This window comes from Haliotis rufescens, unplaced genomic scaffold (assembly GCF_023055435.1).
Source record: "Haliotis rufescens isolate VD_foot unplaced genomic scaffold, xgHalRufe1.0.p SCAF_27, whole genome shotgun sequence".
NCBI lineage: Eukaryota > Metazoa > Mollusca > Gastropoda > Lepetellida > Haliotidae > Haliotis > Haliotis rufescens.
The window spans coordinates 238,280-257,509 of record NW_025963968.1 but is presented as its reverse complement, the minus strand read 5'-3'; the positions used below and the strand labels follow the sequence as shown (position 1 = coordinate 257,509).

General features: G+C 38.2%; 2 protein-coding genes across 7 annotated transcripts in view; both read left to right on the top strand.

The window, feature by feature from the left end:
• Nucleotides 1-19,230, top strand: part of LOC124125834 (clumping factor A-like) — a 55,728-nt gene that overhangs the window by 25,825 nt on the left and 10,673 nt on the right. The gene's annotated exons all lie outside the window — the stretch shown is intronic.
• Nucleotides 11,849-19,230, top strand: part of LOC124125829 (alpha-(1,3)-fucosyltransferase C-like) — a 42,515-nt gene continuing 35,133 nt past the window's right edge. For 2 of the 6 annotated variants that reach the window (XM_048402574.1, XM_048402573.1), the window contains exons 1-2: nt 11,861-11,877; nt 12,167-12,265. The gene's annotated coding sequence lies outside the window, so the exon portion shown is untranslated. Of the gene's footprint in view, nt 11,878-12,166; nt 12,266-19,230 lie in introns of all 6 variants that reach the window. The other 4 variants (XR_006859702.2, XM_046489201.2, XR_007222948.1 and 1 more) reach the window with 4 other exon arrangements.

Genomic DNA, 19,230 nt, shown 5'->3' with positions numbered 1-19,230 from the left:
ATACACGGAATGATTTCTTATTTTGTCAATTTAATCATAACCCAAATCATACAAATCGAACATGTGAAAATATAAGTAGTGACTAACTTTATGATCAAGGGTAAAAATACTCAATTGTATCTATTAATCCTAATAGTATAACAATAAATCCTGTGTATTTACTGAGCACATTAAATACATCCGGATCTACGACCGCAGTCATATAATCAATCAAGGAAAGTATATTAGATTGAATTAAAAATGTGCTATCACTTAAACAAAATTTTCCGTTATCCACGTAAGCCTAAACCTGGGAGAAATAAAGTTCTGTTCTGTTCTGAAGACGCCGTCATGATTAGTTGGCGCCAGTCTAGACTGTGCAATCAACGTGAATATACAAACCGTGATGTTACTTGACCAGTTAATGACACCTGTGAAACTCAAAGTGCCCCTGGTCCTCCACCCACCATGTGTAATACTTTAGCGTACTTGATTGTTTTATTTGCAGTTATATCGCTGTTAGGCTGAGTGATGAGAGAATACATTTTGTTGTTTTTGTTTACGATCGTTTCCACTTTCAACGTGGTAACCTTATAAGTGACTAACTTTTTTATCATGATGAAATGAAACATATTAAAATAATCAGAGGGACTGACGATCGCATTTTTCCCATAAATGTCATGCTCGCATTAATTTCATGATTTACTGAAGATAGATTTGAACATTTCTGAGCAACGATCATGTTTGGGTAAGGGAAGTAAATCTTGTCTCCGCTTGCAATTGGATTCAATCGGGCGAGCAGTTCCGAGATCGCAGCTTGACTGTTCGGTACGGCCGAAAGGCGGCATCCATGTTGTTCACGCTCCGCTGATCACGGGGCCTCATTTTTCTGTATTCTGCTTATGAGCCGGGATGCGCATGAAACACGGGTGTCAAAACGAATATATTTTACCAATTATATATGTACGGTCAATTAGGGGATTGCCTAAAAGTCGGGCCAAGAAAAGTCGGGCCGGGCCAGCGGGTAATACTAACCTTTTCACTCTACATTCTCAACATAGTCTCCATCAGAAGTGTTTGGCTTGTGTTTGGTCAGACTTGGCCGGGGCTGTCAAAATCAACTTTAAACACACAGATGTATCATCAAATGTGTTTACATCTGTAGCTTAATATTTTATCTACCTGTATACCACTTTATAAGGTCACAGTACATCGTATTTAAAGAAAACAATGTCTCAAAGTGAAGCACTTTTCCCTCTACATTCTCAACATAGTCTCTATCATAAGTGTTTGGTTTGTGTTGGTTCCGACTTGGCCCGGGCTGTCAAAATCAACTTAAACAGCACAGATGTAACATCAAATGTGTTTACATCTATAGACAAGTATTATGTCTACCTAAATACCACTTTATAGTGTCTCAGATCGCGGTATTTAAAGAAAACAAGGAGCTCAAAGTGAAGCTCCTGTGTGTAATCGGTTTAATTGTACGGTATACATTGTAGACAGACAGACAGACAATAATTTATTAATGTCTCACTTCTGTACATACATAAAACGGCAACAATGCAGTTTACCGGGCGAAACCCGATTTCTACCATCCGCTCAATTACCGCGCTATAGTGCCACCGCTGTCTCGTTATACCGTTACCGTGCCTCACACTCTGGTGACTCTCGCTTCACGATCCAACACCCGTTCTCGGTCTTAGAGAAACTTACAAAGGTGAACGGGAGAGCGGACCGTGACGTCACACGCATGCGCAATTCATCGTTTACTGAATTACGCATGCACGTCAATGGGGATTCTAATGACCCGTTAAACGAGCACTGATTACATTTGGGGTACATACAACATGTCATGCATAGAAGCTGTCCAGAACCGAGCCATGAGATACTTCTTAGGGTTGAGACAATTTGCGCCAAACAACGCTGTTTCCGGAGACATGGGCTGGGTCCCGACCTCAGTGCGACAGTGGGGGTCAGTCACCCGACTATACATGCGCCATAGGAGAATGGACCATCAGCGTTTCAACTACAAGATATTCAAGTGGAGTCATCAATGGGCAATAAGACGAAAATCCAACTGGACCTTCCGAATACACAAGAAGTTACAGGAATCAAGCCTAACTCACATTGTACCACTGGACAAAGTATATGGAAGTCAGTACATTGTGAATACCATCCAAGATAAGACTATGCAGCAATTTAAAGAAAATTGGAGGAATGAGGTTTCACAACAGGAAGGAAAGAGAGGAATCGGCGGAAATAAGCTAAGAACATACAACAGTTTCAAGGAAGGTTACGAAACGGAGTATTATGTTCGAACCCCTATGCCGAGGAGATACAGGTCGGCTTTAGCCAAGTTCAGGAGTGGGGTGGCGCCCCTCAAAGTAGAGACTGGACGCTACACAAACACGCCCCTAGATGAAAGAATATGTCCATTTTGTGCTGATGGTATAGAAGACGAAGAGCACGTATTACTAAGATGTCCTAAATATGAAACCGAAAGAGAAGAACTTTTAAGAAAATGTTGCGATGTTGAAGACGATTTTAAGAATTTCGATGATCCGAGAAAAAGCCAGTTTTATCCTGTCTTCCCAAGATGTGATATATTTAAGTGCCAAAACCTGCTTTAACATTTTATCTAAAAGATATGATTGCCTTTATTCTTAATTCATGGTTTTACTTTAATATGCGTTGTAGTTTATGTACCTTTTATTTATATTTTAATATGCCCTTTTTTTTAAAAGTCTCTCGTAACCCTGTATAGGGTGGCTCGTTACATTTTATACTTGTATACTTTTACATATGATATGTATTTGAGATATAATTTTTTGTATTTTAAAAGTATGTATAAATCATTGTAATGAGGTGAGACTATAATAAACTGCCTGTCTGTCTGTCTGTCTGTCTGTGATAGCGCCTGTGGTCCAGTGGTAGAGCGTCGGCTAATTAACGCATTAGAGCAGAGCGTCCGAGCCCACAGCGCTAATTGGATCTGAAAAAGTGCGCCCGGTAAAGTGCACTACTCCCACAGAATATCCCACTGACAAGTGTATGATACATTGTTGAATTAACTTCAAGACTTCAAGACTCTTTTATTCTGTAATAAAGGCCTCCAGCCCAGAGTACATGTGTATATAATCAAGTCACAACAATTTTAAGTTACAAACAACAATTACAATCATTTAGAAGAGATCTACTATAATCATCAAGAGGAGGTGAAGCATTCGTAAACTGTATATAGAGTTGTCTCCCTTTAACCTATGAGATAAACCTGCCTTGCCTGCGTGCATTTAACAATATAAAGTGCTAAAGATTCTGACAAAGAATTATCTGTCATAACTTTCTCAAATTTGTCGAGAGTACAAAGATTACTAGTACAAATACTTGGCAAAAGCATATTTCTGAATTTGTTATACAAGTAACATGATGTAATAAAATGAACTTCATCCTCCACAATTGATACACTCAGATTATCAAAACAATATTTACATACTCTATCCTCTCTAGCAACTCCTCCCCACCGCCCAATTTCAACAGCCAGTTTGTGGTTACCACATCTGAATCGACTAAGAACAATTCTTAAATTTTTACTCTTCATATTGTGCAAATACCTTTCAGGCTTCAACACTGATTTGATAATAGAATAATTATAAAGCTTACTTGTTTCACTTATAGATAGTGCCCATATTTGTTTCCAACAATCCTGCAACCTTTCCCTACAAATTCTAAGGAAATGGGTTATGTCACCAACACCCTGTTCAAACCAAACTAGACCAAATCCAAGTCTGTTCAACAGATATTTTATTCTAGTTGCCCATGTGGCTCTACCAGCCCCATCTAACTGATATAACATCAGATAGCAAGCCTTAGGATACCTATTTGTGGACATGTTTAATATTTTCAGCCAATACTTAATTGAATTGAACATGGTTGTTACATGTAATGGATACCGTCCTAGCTCCCCATACAAGACTGCTGCTGGAGTGTTTGAATTAACATGGAGAACTTTTCAAAGAAATTTGCAGTGCACATTTTCTATAACTTGGACACTTTCAAATCCCCAAACACATGATGCATAACATAAGACTGGAGAAACCATCCTATCAAATAGAAACAAGGACTCTTTAATGTTAAGCTTAGACTTTTTCAAGAATCCAAACAAAATAAACAGAGCTTTTTCTCCTTGTTGTGCCAGGGTACTTCTTGCCAAACTCCATGAGAGCTTAGGGGTGAAAAACACGCCAAGATACTTATAAGCGGATACTGCTTCCAGAGGAATACCATCATAATGCCACTTTTCCTTTTTTGTTACTATACCACCTCTTCGGAATACCATGACTTTCGTTTTCTCCAAATTAACCCTCATCCCATACTGATTGCAAAATCCTGCTAAACAATCTATCTGGTGCTGTAACCTTCTAACAGAATCTCCAACATTAGCAATATCATCTGCAAACATTATCAAAGTGATGTTTTCAGCATACTCATTGACAAAAATACCCTTGCAATCATTAAACCTGTAATTATCTACTAGCTCATTCAAAACCAGGGTGAATAACAGTGGGCTTACCATACACCCTTGCCTGGTTCCTATTGTACACTCAAAGAACTCAGACAGTGAGGACTTGTTAACTAGAACACATGATTTTAGCTGACTATACAGAGATGAAATAACTGTGAAAAATTTACCTTTAACACCTTTTTGTAAAAGTACATATTTCAATAAATGGTGCAGGACGCTGTCGAATGCCTTCGAAAAGTCTATGAATAAACAATAGCAGCTCCCTTTTGACTTGGAGAGGTATTTCTGAATAACCGAGTGTAATACAAATATATTGTCTATGGTGCTATATCCATTTCTGTAGCCAGCTTGTTCCTCATACAGCTTTTCTTTTTCTTCACACCAGCCAACAAGTCTATTACTTAGTATTTTGGTAAAGGCCTTTCCAATTACTGATAACAAAGATATTCCCCTATAATTATTAGGATCTGTTTTTTCACCTTTTTTATGAATAGGAAATATTATTGCCTCTGCCCATTGTGATGGGTAAACTCCAACAGATAATATCTTGTTAAATAACCTGTGGATATATGGTAAAAGTATATGAGATACACTTTTTAAATGTTCATTTAAAATTCCATCAGGTCCTGGCGCTTTGCCATTGGGGAGATCATTAATTACAGATCTAATTTCCTCCATAGTAATAGTCTTATCTAAAACTTGTACACCCTCAACATTGTCACAACAGGGTGTGTCATCTTCATTATCCCTGGTAAACTTATGTACATGTTCACAGAAGTCAGGGTCAGTATCAAAGTTACTGTTGTTGAGCAGTGATGAAAAATTATTATACCATTCCTCTGGTGAAATTGCTTCACTGCCAGACCTCCCTTGCCTGTTGTAGCGTTTGATGAATTTCCATAAGTCCCATGTGGTCACACCCGCATTATTTATCACCCGCAATACATCTGGTTATCCGCCATGTCATATCTGGCTTTTTTTTGTTTACATGCATTCTTAAATTTATTTCTTGATAAAATGTAGTTCTTGAAGTTAATGTTAGAACCAGATAATCTAAACTTGTCTAAACACTTATATTTTTCACCTTTGAGAATCTCACATTCATGGTCCCACCACTTGGGCTGACTAGGGGAACGCCCCTCTGACCCCTTATTTGGTTTCATACCACTTAAAATAGCACATTTACAAATAACTTCAGACAAGTTGCTTACTGCCGCATTAATGTCATTATCATCCAGATTCTTTACAAATGTCATTTGCAGCTCGCTGTTGCATGTTTCATTTACAAGTTGGTCAACATATAGCTGGCTGAAGTTTGGTTTCCAATTTAGCTTATTCCATGACTTTAACTGCTGGCCTGTCTTGTGTGGATTAACTTGAGGGATTAAATTAAGTCTACATGTCACTGGTAGGTGATCTGATTCTGGTATGGCAAGTATGTCAAAATCTGAAACACTTTTGTACAAACTTGTAGAAACCAAGACATAATCTATTACACTCTTTCCCGTATGTGAGTTGAATTAACATAAGATAAGATTGAGAATTATTTGCATGTTTTTTCAATACATACGATGATAACCAGCCTACTCATATTTTTACCCTGTTCCCTATCGTTGGAAAGTCCCGTCTGCTACCCCAGCTGGAGCCATCTGGGAACAATTAATCACAAGCTGTCAATATACAATACATTATAATACATCAAGATGACAGTTTCCATGTAACGATTAAGTATTTCTAAGAAACTTAAAGATATGTACAATATCTAGATATATGTATCTTTAATTTGCTTAGAAAAACTTAATCTATACATGAAAACCGTCATCTTGATGTATTATTCTGTGTTGTATATTGACAGCTGGTGATTGAGCCGTGATTGCTGCCAAGGGCAGTTACACGAGATACTGAGTTCAGCGCACCCTGGTGGCCTTATGTGACATGACAACGAACAGTTTTCAATGCCTTTGTACAACGACAACATGTGACTATCGGACTCAAAAATTTCATATTTGTATCTATGATATTAAATATATCGACTTTATTAGGTTCAATAAATTTACTAACAAATCTACCTATTGCACATTGAGCGATTATCTCCTTTAGCTGTATGCGTAGAAAAGAGCTTTATCACGCGCGACCTTGCAAAGCTATACATCGTATCTTATTCAAGCTGTATCACTGAGAATGAGTGATAATCTCCCTTACCCGAATAGCTCTTTTGCGCACTACCTTTGCAATGTATCGTATGTTATTCAGGCAGAGAGCGAGAATGGTTCCAGGAATGAATTAAGGTCAAGCATGTAACGCGCACTCAGTCGTTCTCCCTTCACACTGCTATTGCAACTTATTGTTCAACACGATTAAATCCCAGGTTTCTATGAAGCATGACCTTGTTCAATAAACAACACATGTAAAACAACGGGTCAAATATTTGTTATAAGTTGTCTTCCCAATCACATGTATGGTGCTTGCTGTGCAAATTTGAGCACAGTTTCAAGTCGTTCACTGTTTGTAAAATATGATTCATACCGTTACATACGGCGGTTTATGGTTCTGCATGGTTTATTGTATTGACAGTTGTTTTAACTTCCTGCAGAGATTTATACACCCGTATAAGATCTTTGCTTCTGGATACATGGGAAATCAATTGGTTGGCCCTTAGTTTGCAATTATTCTCCTGAAAAATAATTCGGTTGCATGATATATTCACGATGTTTGGCTTGAACATAGTAACATTCTTCTGAACATACTTCAAATTTAAGCCGGAAGTAATCACAACAAAAACCCAGTTAACCAAACGGAACCGTACACAAAAGTAGTGAGTGAGTGAGTTGGGTTTAACGCCGCATTGAATAGTATAATTCCAGTTATATCACGGCGTGTCAGCTTGATGTGGAAGGAAAGCCCGAAGCGATGCAGGTGTTAGACGTTCACCACTTTGGTGAGACCCATGAGCACGGGTATAGTGCTGACAACATAATCGGGGCGAACCGGGATTCGAACACACTGTCATAGGTTTCTGGCGTGCCCAAGGGACACCACTCTGCATAGCGAATTGCAGCGCATAAGGCGACTTTGGCCAACCTGCCCCGTACACAACTGTAACAAACTATCATACAACAAAGATGTGGAAGATGAGATATGTATTGCGTAACATTACATGAAGAAACAGTGGCAATATTACACTATAACAAACTATCATACAACAAAGATGTGGAAGATGAGATATGTATTGCGTAACATTCCATGAAGAAACAGTGGCAATATTACACTATAACAAACTATCATACAACAAAGATGTGGAAGATGAGATATGTATTGCGTAACATTCCATGAAGAAACAGTGGCAATATTACACTATAACAAACTATCATACAACAAAGATGTGGAAGATGAGATATGTATTGCGTAACATTCCATGAAGAAACTGTGGCAATATTACACTATAACAAACTATCATACAACAAAGATGTGGAAGATGAGATATGTATTGCGTAACATTACATGAAGAAACAGTGGCAATATTACACTATAACAAACTATCATACAACAAAGATGTGGAAGATGAGATATGTATTGCGTAACATTCCATGAAGAAACAGTGGCAATATTACACTATAACAAACTATCATACAACAAAGATGTGGAAGATGAGATATGTATTGCGTAACATTCCATGAAGAAACAGTGGCAATATTACACTATAACAAACTATCATACAACAAAGATGTGGAAGATGAGATATGTATTGCGTAACATTCCATGAAGAAACTGTGGCAATATTACACTATAACAAACTATCATACAACAAAGATGTGGAAGATGAGATATGTATTGCGTAACATTCCATGAAGAAACAGTGGCAATATTACACTATAACAAACTACAAAATATATGCACAATAAGTGCAAAACACAGAAGTACATTCAACATACAGAGAAGGCACATTATAACAAGTTTATTTTAAAACAAGTGTATTATAATGATGTGGAAACAATATGAGAATTGAGCCAAACACTTCTGATAGATGTAGAGGGAAAAGGGCTTCACTTTGAGCTCCTTACTTTCTTTAAATACCGCGATCTGTGACATTATAAAGTAGTATAAAGGCAGATATAATACAAATTTATAGATGTAAACACATTTGATGATACATCTGTGTGTTTAAAGTTGATTTTGACAGCCCGGACCAAGTCGGACCCAACACAAGCCAAACACTTCTGATGGAGACTATGTTGAGAATGGAGAGGGAAAAGCACCTTGCAATTGTTTTCTTTAAATACCGCGATCTGAGACACTACAAAGTGATATATAGGTAGATATTATACTAGTTGATAGATGTGAAACCATTTGATGTTACATCTGTGAGGTTTAGTTGATTTTGACGGAACGAACACTTCTGACAAAGATATTCTTAAGAAAATACAGTAAAAGTGTTTGACTTTAACGGATCAGTTTTCTTTCAATGCGATGTACTGTGCCATTATAAAGTGCTATATAGGTAGATATAATACCAGTCTATAGATGTAAACACATTTGATGATACATCTGTGTTTTAAGTTGATTTTGACAGCCCGGGCCAAGTCGGACCGAACACTTGTGAGACTGCTGAGAGTATGGGGAGAAGAGGTCTACTTTAACCAACGTGTCTGCTTTAAATACGATGAACAGTGACATTATTAAGTGGTATTTACTTAGATATAGTACTGTCCTATAAATGTAAACGCTATGCCGACCGATGGAAATGTGTATCACGATAGCTAGAAGTATTTGATACGTTTCAAATCCTATTTCGTTTAACGATTGCCCTTTTACATGTTACCTAGATCAGCGAGGCTTACACACAGCTCCACTTTCTGGTTTTCAAGCGAACCCGAATCACTTAATTATGGTGCACGTTCATGGTTGATGATTGTTCATTAATGTCATGTGTGTGTGTTGCATCAATGATATATAGGTATGGTCGCCGATAATGGAGTAATTAGCCGATACAACTTTGGCCCGTCTTGGCCCGTCTTGGCCCGGCCCGGTCCGACTTTTAGGCAATCCCGTCAATTAGCCAGTTCAAGAGACAAAACCCTGGTTCTACCACCTTTAGGTGTAATTACGTCGCATGCCCCTGGTTCTACCACCTTTAGGTGTAATTACGTCGCATGCCCCTGGTTCTACCACCTTTAGGTGTAATTACGTCGCATGCCCCTGGTTCTACCACCTTTAGGTGTAATTACGTCGCATGCCCCTGGTTCACGGTTCGTCTGATCTCCCGTCATAAAACCACGATGTTTATTTACCTGGAGCCTCAGATAGCGCCGAATTCCTGTGTACATGTACGTACATGGCAATAAATGGTTTGACAGTTGTTTGACGGAATCAGTCAATAATTATTGACACAGTGATGTAATTAAAATTTGTCACTATTCACAACTCTTATTTTGTTTTTTTCTATTGTTCAGCTGTATTTTCGATCAGTTGTATATGTATAAAAAATCTTCTCTAGTATTTATAAACCAAACCTAAAAACATTATATGAGAACAATTGTGTTTTTAAAACGTAAGTTTTCTATTAAAACAACCATGCAAGTAAGATTTCAGCCGTAATATTACTTTAGTTACTCCACAGATTACACATCTTATATGCTGCAAACGCAGCGAATGTAATGCTAATACGTCACAGATGCCTCGGTAATTAAGGGCTGGAATGTTTTTGTGAAGGCAGTTAGAGCAGACGAATTTCCCCCCTCGCTGTATAATGACGGTCGCTAACCATATATATGTATTTGTCGTGTTTTTGGCTTGATTTGATTGTCAATTGGTGAAAACAAATGTTCATTTGTGAAAGCAAACCCTTTTCCCCTGAACGTTAAAAGACAGGAGACTTGTTTTTGTCTGAAATATCAACGTTGAAGTCGTTTATATATTCGGAAATCCATATTATGGTAAATATTTATTAAATGCTCGTGGGTTTAACTGAGGTGGTAAACGTTTGAAACCTGCATCACTTCGGGCTTTCCTCCCACATTAAGCTGACACGCCGCGATATAACTGGAATACTGTTAAACGCGGCGTTAAACCCAAATAACTCACTCACTCAAATTAAAATTATTCTTTTGAACTATGGATTTGCGATTGTATTGATATCCTTAGGTATTGGTGATAAAAGCATGTTCATATCTGTGTTGAAACACAGACTGGTGGACAAAATACAACAAACTTAGTGCAGCAAAGTCAACAATCTTTCAAACTCATAATTTTACAAACATTTCTTATCACTTTCAATATTTAAATGTTCCCATGTCGCTTTATCTAAGATGGACATATTCACATTGTTTCTAACTTATTATGTTTAATTGTATGTCCTAATACTGGTATATTGCACGGGATGAATTCTAACCTAAACAGAATTAGTGACTCGGCTAAACAGTGGATAGTATCCAAAAGTCCAAATAAGACAGAGGCAATGCTTTATTCTTTAGTGAATGAAATTAGCTTGATAAACTTATTGTTTGAAGACAAACATGTAAACATAATTGAAAGTCATAAGCATTAAAGAATAATGTTTTGGTTAGATAGGAAGTGTTCCTGTCGCATATAAAATAGTGTTGCGAAAACTTCAAGAGTGATCTTTTCCAAGTCGCTATTGAATAGAAATATGCTTCCTGACACAGTATTTATAAGACATCACTTAACGAAATGGAAGTGAACAAGGGTTAAGTTTATGGTTAGAAACACTTCAGATGAAAACAGCACCAATTATTACAGGTCTTCCTCGAGACACTTCCTACCAGTGTCTCTTCTTTGAAACAGCACTAGAAACATCCGAGAACGCAGAGCAAAAGGAAACAGTCTATTTTACGATATCTACATTTCATTGTACATATAACACCCTTAAAATTTAAAGGACCTTGTTGAGCAAACTATCACAAAAATTTAAGATACTCTGAAATATTTCTTTGCAAAAAACGTAAAGCAAGGATTCTCATGAATCATTTCCTTATCAGCAATTAGTATGTCATGACCCGTCATGTGCTTGTGGAAATTCCTACCAAAATACATACCACTATTTACTTGAATGATACTTTCAAGAAGTAAAGGACGCCCGTTTTTCAGATGACTTTAGTTAGTCTGTCATCTTATCTTTTGATTGGTATGGATGAGACCAAACGATGTGTGCTGGTATCATCACTAAGTGACGCACCCTGTTGCACTGTTGTAGTGAATGTTTACTCAATGCACACGTGACATGTTCACATAAGCTCCGCCCACTCATGAATATTGTAGACTAAAGACCATTGTAGGTTTAATGGCACAACACACGTCTTCGGAAAGGAGAATTCTAAGCTGTGAGAACTTATCACCGTTCCACATTAAATACAAAGGTAAAACTTTAACTCCGGGTACTTAATTTCACTGTGTATATGCATATGCCATTTATGGTCATATAAAGACATACTTATGAAACAAAGCGATGTTAGCGCTGCGATTATCATAAGTCTGTGTTAAAATGTGAGAACTTCGACAGTCGTTGCCCAAATACCACGAGGACACAGCATGCTTTCCTGGGTCGTTACAACTGCCATACTTCTTCACTCATGCATGATCGTTGAGGGAAGTATTTATAGAATGAATTGATGTGGTCGAGCATATAAGGCGACTTTGTCCCACTAGATGTCGCTGTCTGGTTGTGGCAGAAAGCTTAACTCTATCAACTCAACCTCGTTGTTACCCGGCCCTGCAAATGCGACAGCTGGCTGCATTCTGTGTCAGGTAAGAATCTCACACAACATGTTGCATTGCCGACATTGTTTCTGTTTCCCAGGGCGCTAATTAAACAGAGGTGATGTTTCACTTTCTTACGGCACTAATTACACGATATTTCACATTGGCGACCAACTCGCGATCGTGCCATTCCGGGACATGCCGAATGTAGACTCGTGCCCTTCTAAAGGCTTCCATCTAATATCGTGTCAACACGCGAACGACTTCAAACAAGAACGACAACTCTTATTCTACCCGCGTCTTACAGTATAATGTGTGTAGGCGTGACAGCAGCACTGGCTTATTCCTGTTGTGAAAGTATTCCCTCTATCCACATGTGAAACATAATGAGCTACAAAGGCTTGCCTAATTACAATTGTACAATATCCGTGGAGGAATATTCCGGGTAGAATAGGTCTTCAGTAACCCATGCTTGCACTAAAAGGCGCATATGCTTGTCGTAAGAGGCGACTAACGGGTTCGGGTGGTCAGGCTCGCTGACTTGGTTGATACATGAGTAGTATAGGTAATGGGGGTTCTGGCTCACTTCCACTGGAGCCGGATTCATATACCTATACTGCTACTACAGATGGAATTTTTTATGCCAAAATGACTATGCAATTCAATGATAGTCATGAGATTAAGTTAAATTGACTCTAGCTCACCAATACCTGGGGCCAATCATTGCTTCTATTAGTATAAAAATGATTATGCGATTCAACGAAAGTCGTTTTAAAAGAAATATCAATATTAATTAATAATGGATAAAATTGACTATAGCCCACGAGGATATTGGAAAGGTGTAGGAGCAATAAAAAAATTAGCCACCACGGCTAAGGTATCTAAAGATGTGGCCAAGGATTGGTTAAAGAAACAAGCGATGTGGCAAATATACTTACCAGCACTGCGTTATATACCGAGGAAGAAGTTTGATATTTTTACGACGAATGAAGTTCATCAGGCTGACCTCTTGTTTCTTCCCCACGATAAGGTAAAACGCAAAACGTATAAATACGCTTTAACAGTAGTTGATGTGGCTAGTCGATACAAAGAGGCTGAGCCATTAACATCGAAAGAATCAACAGAGGTAGCTAATGCACTGAGTCGCATATATAAACGCGGACAGCTAAAATGGCCTAAGCTATTTCAAGTAGATCCCGGTCGCGAGTTTATGGGATCGGTAACTAAACTGTTAACAAAGAACGATGTCGAAATCGTCCGTGGTGAAAGAGAGGCCCACCGCAGTCAAGCTATCATCGAAAGATTTAACAGGACATTAGCGGAACGTTTGTTTGGCTATCAGTATGGGATCGAAATGAAATCGGAGCGATTGAGATCAACCGAATGGGTGACACGATTATCAGCCGTTGTATCAGGGCTGAATAATGAAGTAACGAGATTAATAGGGAAGAAACCATCTGATGCTATTAAAATGAAATCCGTGACTTCCGAATCTTCAGCACCAAGGAGAGGCAAAGAACGAAAACTTCCGGATAGAGTAAGGGTAAGATATTTATACCAGGCCGGTGAACTCGAAGGAGGCCTACGTCGCGCAACCGATCCCATATGGTCCCTTAAGACGTAAAACATTAGTCGATTGGTTACGAAAGAAGGAGAGCCTATTCTTTATTATCTTTAAGATGGACCGGGTAGGGCATTTGTACGAGAAGAGTTGTTCATAGTTCCCGACGGTACGGTATTACCACCATAACCATGAGCATAGGTATTTACACCATCATTATCAATCCATCTCTTTGTATCTAAGGGGGATAATGATGTCTTGTTCATTCTTAATCCATATATCCTATGATTGTAACTTCTTAAAGAGATCATCTCGTGTTTGAACGTTCTACCGTTAAATAATGATTCTTTATACTGTTCGTGTTTGATATGCTTTTTTACAACATACTTCTTAACACCCTTAGCTTTTCTTATCTCTCCATTATCGGACTTCTTTATAGAATACATCTTAGGTCTTAATCCCACATACTCCGCTATAGGGGTCCCAGCACATTCATCCTTCATCTTACCTAACACCTTTTTATTTCAACGCTGTGCAGTGGATTATCTTTTGGGTAATCGCTCGTGTCGTACATATCTATTTTTTCTGCCATATCTTTATACACATCCTCGGTTTGTATTTCCATCAACAAAGAATCTGTGTCGGTATATAACACCTCGCATCTATCGCCGTATTGCTTCTTAAGTTCGTTGTAATAAAAGTCATACATTAAATGTTTTGACAAGTCGAGAATACTCATACCGACGTACACCGGTCTGTTGAATTTTATATTACTCTTCTGCATATGCAACGCGGCTAAGTCGTTATTGAATATCTTGCTTCTGTTAAAAGCCGGACTGGCTATAAGTTTCCTGAGTCTTTCTTCCTCATTAGATCTGACTAATTTAACATCAACACGCTTCCTTAGATTCTCCATAGTTTTACCAAATACTGAGTTATTCATGAGCTTATACAGATTCTTTTCGAAATCGCTGGTAGCTATCTTTCTTAAATCTGTGTTCAACCTTATATAGGGCTCCATCCAAGGGCTTTGATCAAACTTTAGAACTCTGTGTATTTTCTTAAGTTTCATACCTAACGATAGATACAACTGGAGATTTCTATAGTGAACTATATATTTTGTCTTATCCATCAAATTTGGTACGAGTTTTTCTACGTTAGCTAACCTACTATTACCCATCAAGGAGCGTTGATATTCCGACATCCAATCTTTATTAACCATTAATCTTTCGGGAGCTAGCGGATAACTGTTATGATCTTTATGTAACGAACTTGGATATTCCAAGTCAACTTCTAGTATGTACCCTTTATTCACATCATTCACATTGATATTATTCACATTGATATTATCATTCTCATCGACCCATTCAAAACCACCCGTGGGTAAAGGTTGACTCATAGCCCATCCGTACAAATTGTTGGCGTCGAGATATAATATGTGAGTGTCGGGTTTACTCGGATCGTATCCTTCCACTAATTTATTATTAGCCTTAGAATACCTTTTAGCTGCCATCGATATACCACCTCTTAATCCTTTCTCAATAAACAAGTGCATATCGTAATCTGTGAGTAATTTTAGTTCTACGCCGGTCTTCTTCAACAATGCATCCCACGATAGTCTGGGACTGGAATAGTACCATGCCGGGTCCAAGCCATATTGTTTGAAACATGTCTTTCTAAATATCTCGAATATATCGGCGAGTAACAATACATCGGTTTTTAAGTAAGTGATAATCGCCTAAATTCTTACAACCTAATTTATCCCAGACCGTCAGAGCGTGTTCATAATCGGCATCTGTTATTCTAGATTCTGTTAAGTTACTATAGAATGATTCGAGGGGTGGTAATTCAGTTTCTTCGAATCTAGACCAATCATCCATATATTCGTAAGGATATACACCTTTTCTCAGCAACAAATGACGAGTTATCTTATCGGTATATTTATTTGTTATCGCGAAGTCATCGGGATTGTTCGCATTAGCTAAATTGTCCAGGGAAGATAACAGAAACTGTACGGAGTCTATGAATCTAAGCCGATTACTTTGCTTTGTTCTAGATTTCCCATCCTTGTCCCTATAATGTATAGGTTTAGTCAACGAGAACGATATGTATTTTTCCATATTATTAGGAATGCACGTTAAACCGCCGTCGGTCTTCGAGATAGCTTGCATAATGAGATGTGAATCGTATCCCCTAAGGTTATGAAACACAACGGGGATGGGTATTGTTTGAGAGTTTATTTTTAGTTTCAAGTTACACTCGTTATGAGCGGCTCCCCGATAATTACCCGTGACGTGACAATGATCTCTTACAGAATCCCCATCCAGGGGTTTATTACAACCGTGACAACTCGTTGACTTCTTATGGACCCTCCAATCATCCCTCGTCATACGCATGGGTTTCTTACACAATAATTTTTCCCTGATTATTCTCTCTTCATTTTGTAGATATTCTAGGAACTTTCCCGCTGCATCGGGACCTCTGTAAATCACGGGAGTGTTTGTTTCCCCATCATACCTTACAACTATATATCCAAACCCACAAGGAATATGTTCTTGAGTTTTGTAGGTAAAACTACTTTCTTGATTATTATGGTTGGTATTTTCTATGGGTTTGATAAGCGCTTTGAAGTCGGCGTAAATTACGTACGGTACTGGCATTTGATTACAATAATGTTCAAATTTTAATATATTTTTTCCCTCTTTAAGCATATCGATCCTGATAGCATTCTGTCCAACACCTCTACAGTCTTCTTTATGCGCTTCTAATAGATCTTGTCTGCTGTACCCATGCAGGCATCTTTCGCAGAAATATTTCTTTTCTTTATGTTTTGTTTGATCGTACAGTAGCCTGTTTAGACTCTTTATCCACGTATAATGATATTTACCATCTTTTTCGATCAGAAATGAATTGATTCTGGGGATATTTTCCGGAGCGGAGCTTAACCTGTGTACAACAATTCCTTTAGAATGTCCGAAAACATTTATAGCTAAATTATTTTGCTTTTCCACCTTATCAATTTGTGATATTGGTGTAGGTTCGTCTATACCATCGAAGTTGAGTCCATCATTTTGGGGATAGCTAGAAGGTCTATCCGGATTTTTGTCTACGGGGAACCATGCAGATCTTATCATCATTCTTAAACAGTCATCGGATTTATTTTTTACGTTAATTATGGCTTTTTTCTTCTTATAATACGGGGGTAAATCTATATAAGATCCACCTTTGAAGGGCATATAATTTGCTATATCTAAATATAAACTATCGATTTTATCCACACCCCAACCCGAACCTCTATTAGTCCAGTGTTCTAAAGTTTCCTGTATTCTCTGAATTGATGTATCTAATGATGAGTTTATAGTATCGGATTCGGTTATAACTTCTTGATTGCTACGGAAATATGGTTCGGTATATTCGGTGCTATCGTCTGTGTTACTTTTACTCAATGTCATTTTAATCGTCAGCTGGTATTTTACACTATGTAAATTATCTAATTCCTCGTTAATTTTACTCGATATGATGGGCTTAATATCGTTAACATCCATGTTGGAATTAATATCCATCTTCCAACCTCTTAGATATTTACCAACGCCGGCGGATGTGGGTACAAATATTAATTCTTGATGTTGATTATCATCAACATTATCAATATCAACATCATCATTAGGTTGATTATTATCTAGTAAAGCGATCAATTCAGCTCTTCTCATTCGAGAATAACCTCTCAGCCCACTGTTTCTCGCTCGAGCTTTGAGTTCCCTAACAGTCTGGGGTCTGTTGTATTCCAAACCGAGTAAATCCATCAATTCAGCTTTTCTCATACGAGAATATCCACGCAGTCCACTTTGCTTTGCCATAGCTTTTAATTCTCTGACAAAAACCATTGTGGTTGAATGGTATATGCAAAATGAAACAAATGTCTAATTGGTTGTTTTCATATATTAAATACATATTCTCCCCAACCTATTCCTCTCATTGATGTAATCTCTCTTCCTAGCATAAATAATCTGGTTCCTGACCCTATCAGCACCGTGTTTCTTCCATAAACAATAACGACCTTTGACCCCTATCCCGCATTCAGAACACGTATAGTTTATGTTTCCGCGCCTGATGTAATAGTTGTGTATACCGCAGTAAATTTCATCAACACAGCGTCGGTTACAAAGAGTAGTCTTACCCATGAGTGTAAACTTGCAGTTATTCATGGTATATACATCTATCATATCATTTGTCTAAATGCAAATCACATCTACACTAGGCGAGATATTGATTAGGCTATTTATAGATCGCTCTAAAATAGGTCACTCTGACTTATGCATGGTATAGCTGAAAATCAATACAGCAGTCTATCCCAACATGATAAATGTGACCTCTCGGTTCTTTTGTTCCTCTGACGGTGTATAAAACTGACTCATTGTTGGTCTCGGTATTGGGTCTAGTTTTTTCCCATAAACGAGGAAGTATTCGTGCATGGCAGATTCGACATCCTTAAACGTTTGAATTGAATGTCCTTCCTTAATCAGTTGTTCATGAATAAAGTCTAATCTCTTCATTCTCTGCTGTGTATATTGTAACTGGGCTGCTTGGTATTGTTCTAAAGCTTCATTATGTCGTTTACGCTCCTCTTCAACTTCTTTAGCGTTTGATTCCCTCATACTGGAAAATAAATAATTACTCCCCGAAAAAGCTAGAGCATTAACAACAGCTCCACCGACCATCATCGCAATTGTTGCCATGTTTAATAATATAAAATATTCAAATGTTTATATGAATATAAATATTCAAATGTTTAATTACTTCATTATGTCTTCCGGGATAAGTCCTTGTTTGATGAGCATATCCTTCGTTGCCATTGCTAATCCAGACCGCCTCCGTGGTCTAGTGGTAGAGCGTCCGCCCGGAGAGCGGAAGGTCCGGGGTTCGATCCCAGGCCGCGTCATACCAAAAGACGTTAAAAGATGGTACTTGTTGTTACCCTGTCTGACGCTCGGCATTAAGGGGCTAAAACAAGGACTGGTCGGCTCGGAGTCAGTATACTGTGTCTGAGTGGGGTATCCATGTTAAACTGCGGCATGGTATCTCAGTGTGCTAGCACTATAAATCGGCATCAGTCCGGACTAGTACAAGCAGCCACACACATACATACATGTGCATGCACGTCGCTATATAAGTGCAATAATCTTGGACGCGACGTTAAACTCCATTTCACCTCACCTCACATTGCTAATCCAATATCAAGAATGGCCATACCAATGTCATATCCATTAAAATCTAGCTTGGGAGGTGTGGCTTTAGTAATCATTTTAGCCATACGAGCATAGCCAATGGCCAAGCCGGTGACCACCGCTGAATGATACGTCGCTTTTACCAACATTTTACCGTCTGTAGCTGGAGTAGTCATGCTTCTTATAGCATTATATGAGGACTAACCTCTAATTGAACTTGTTGTTGC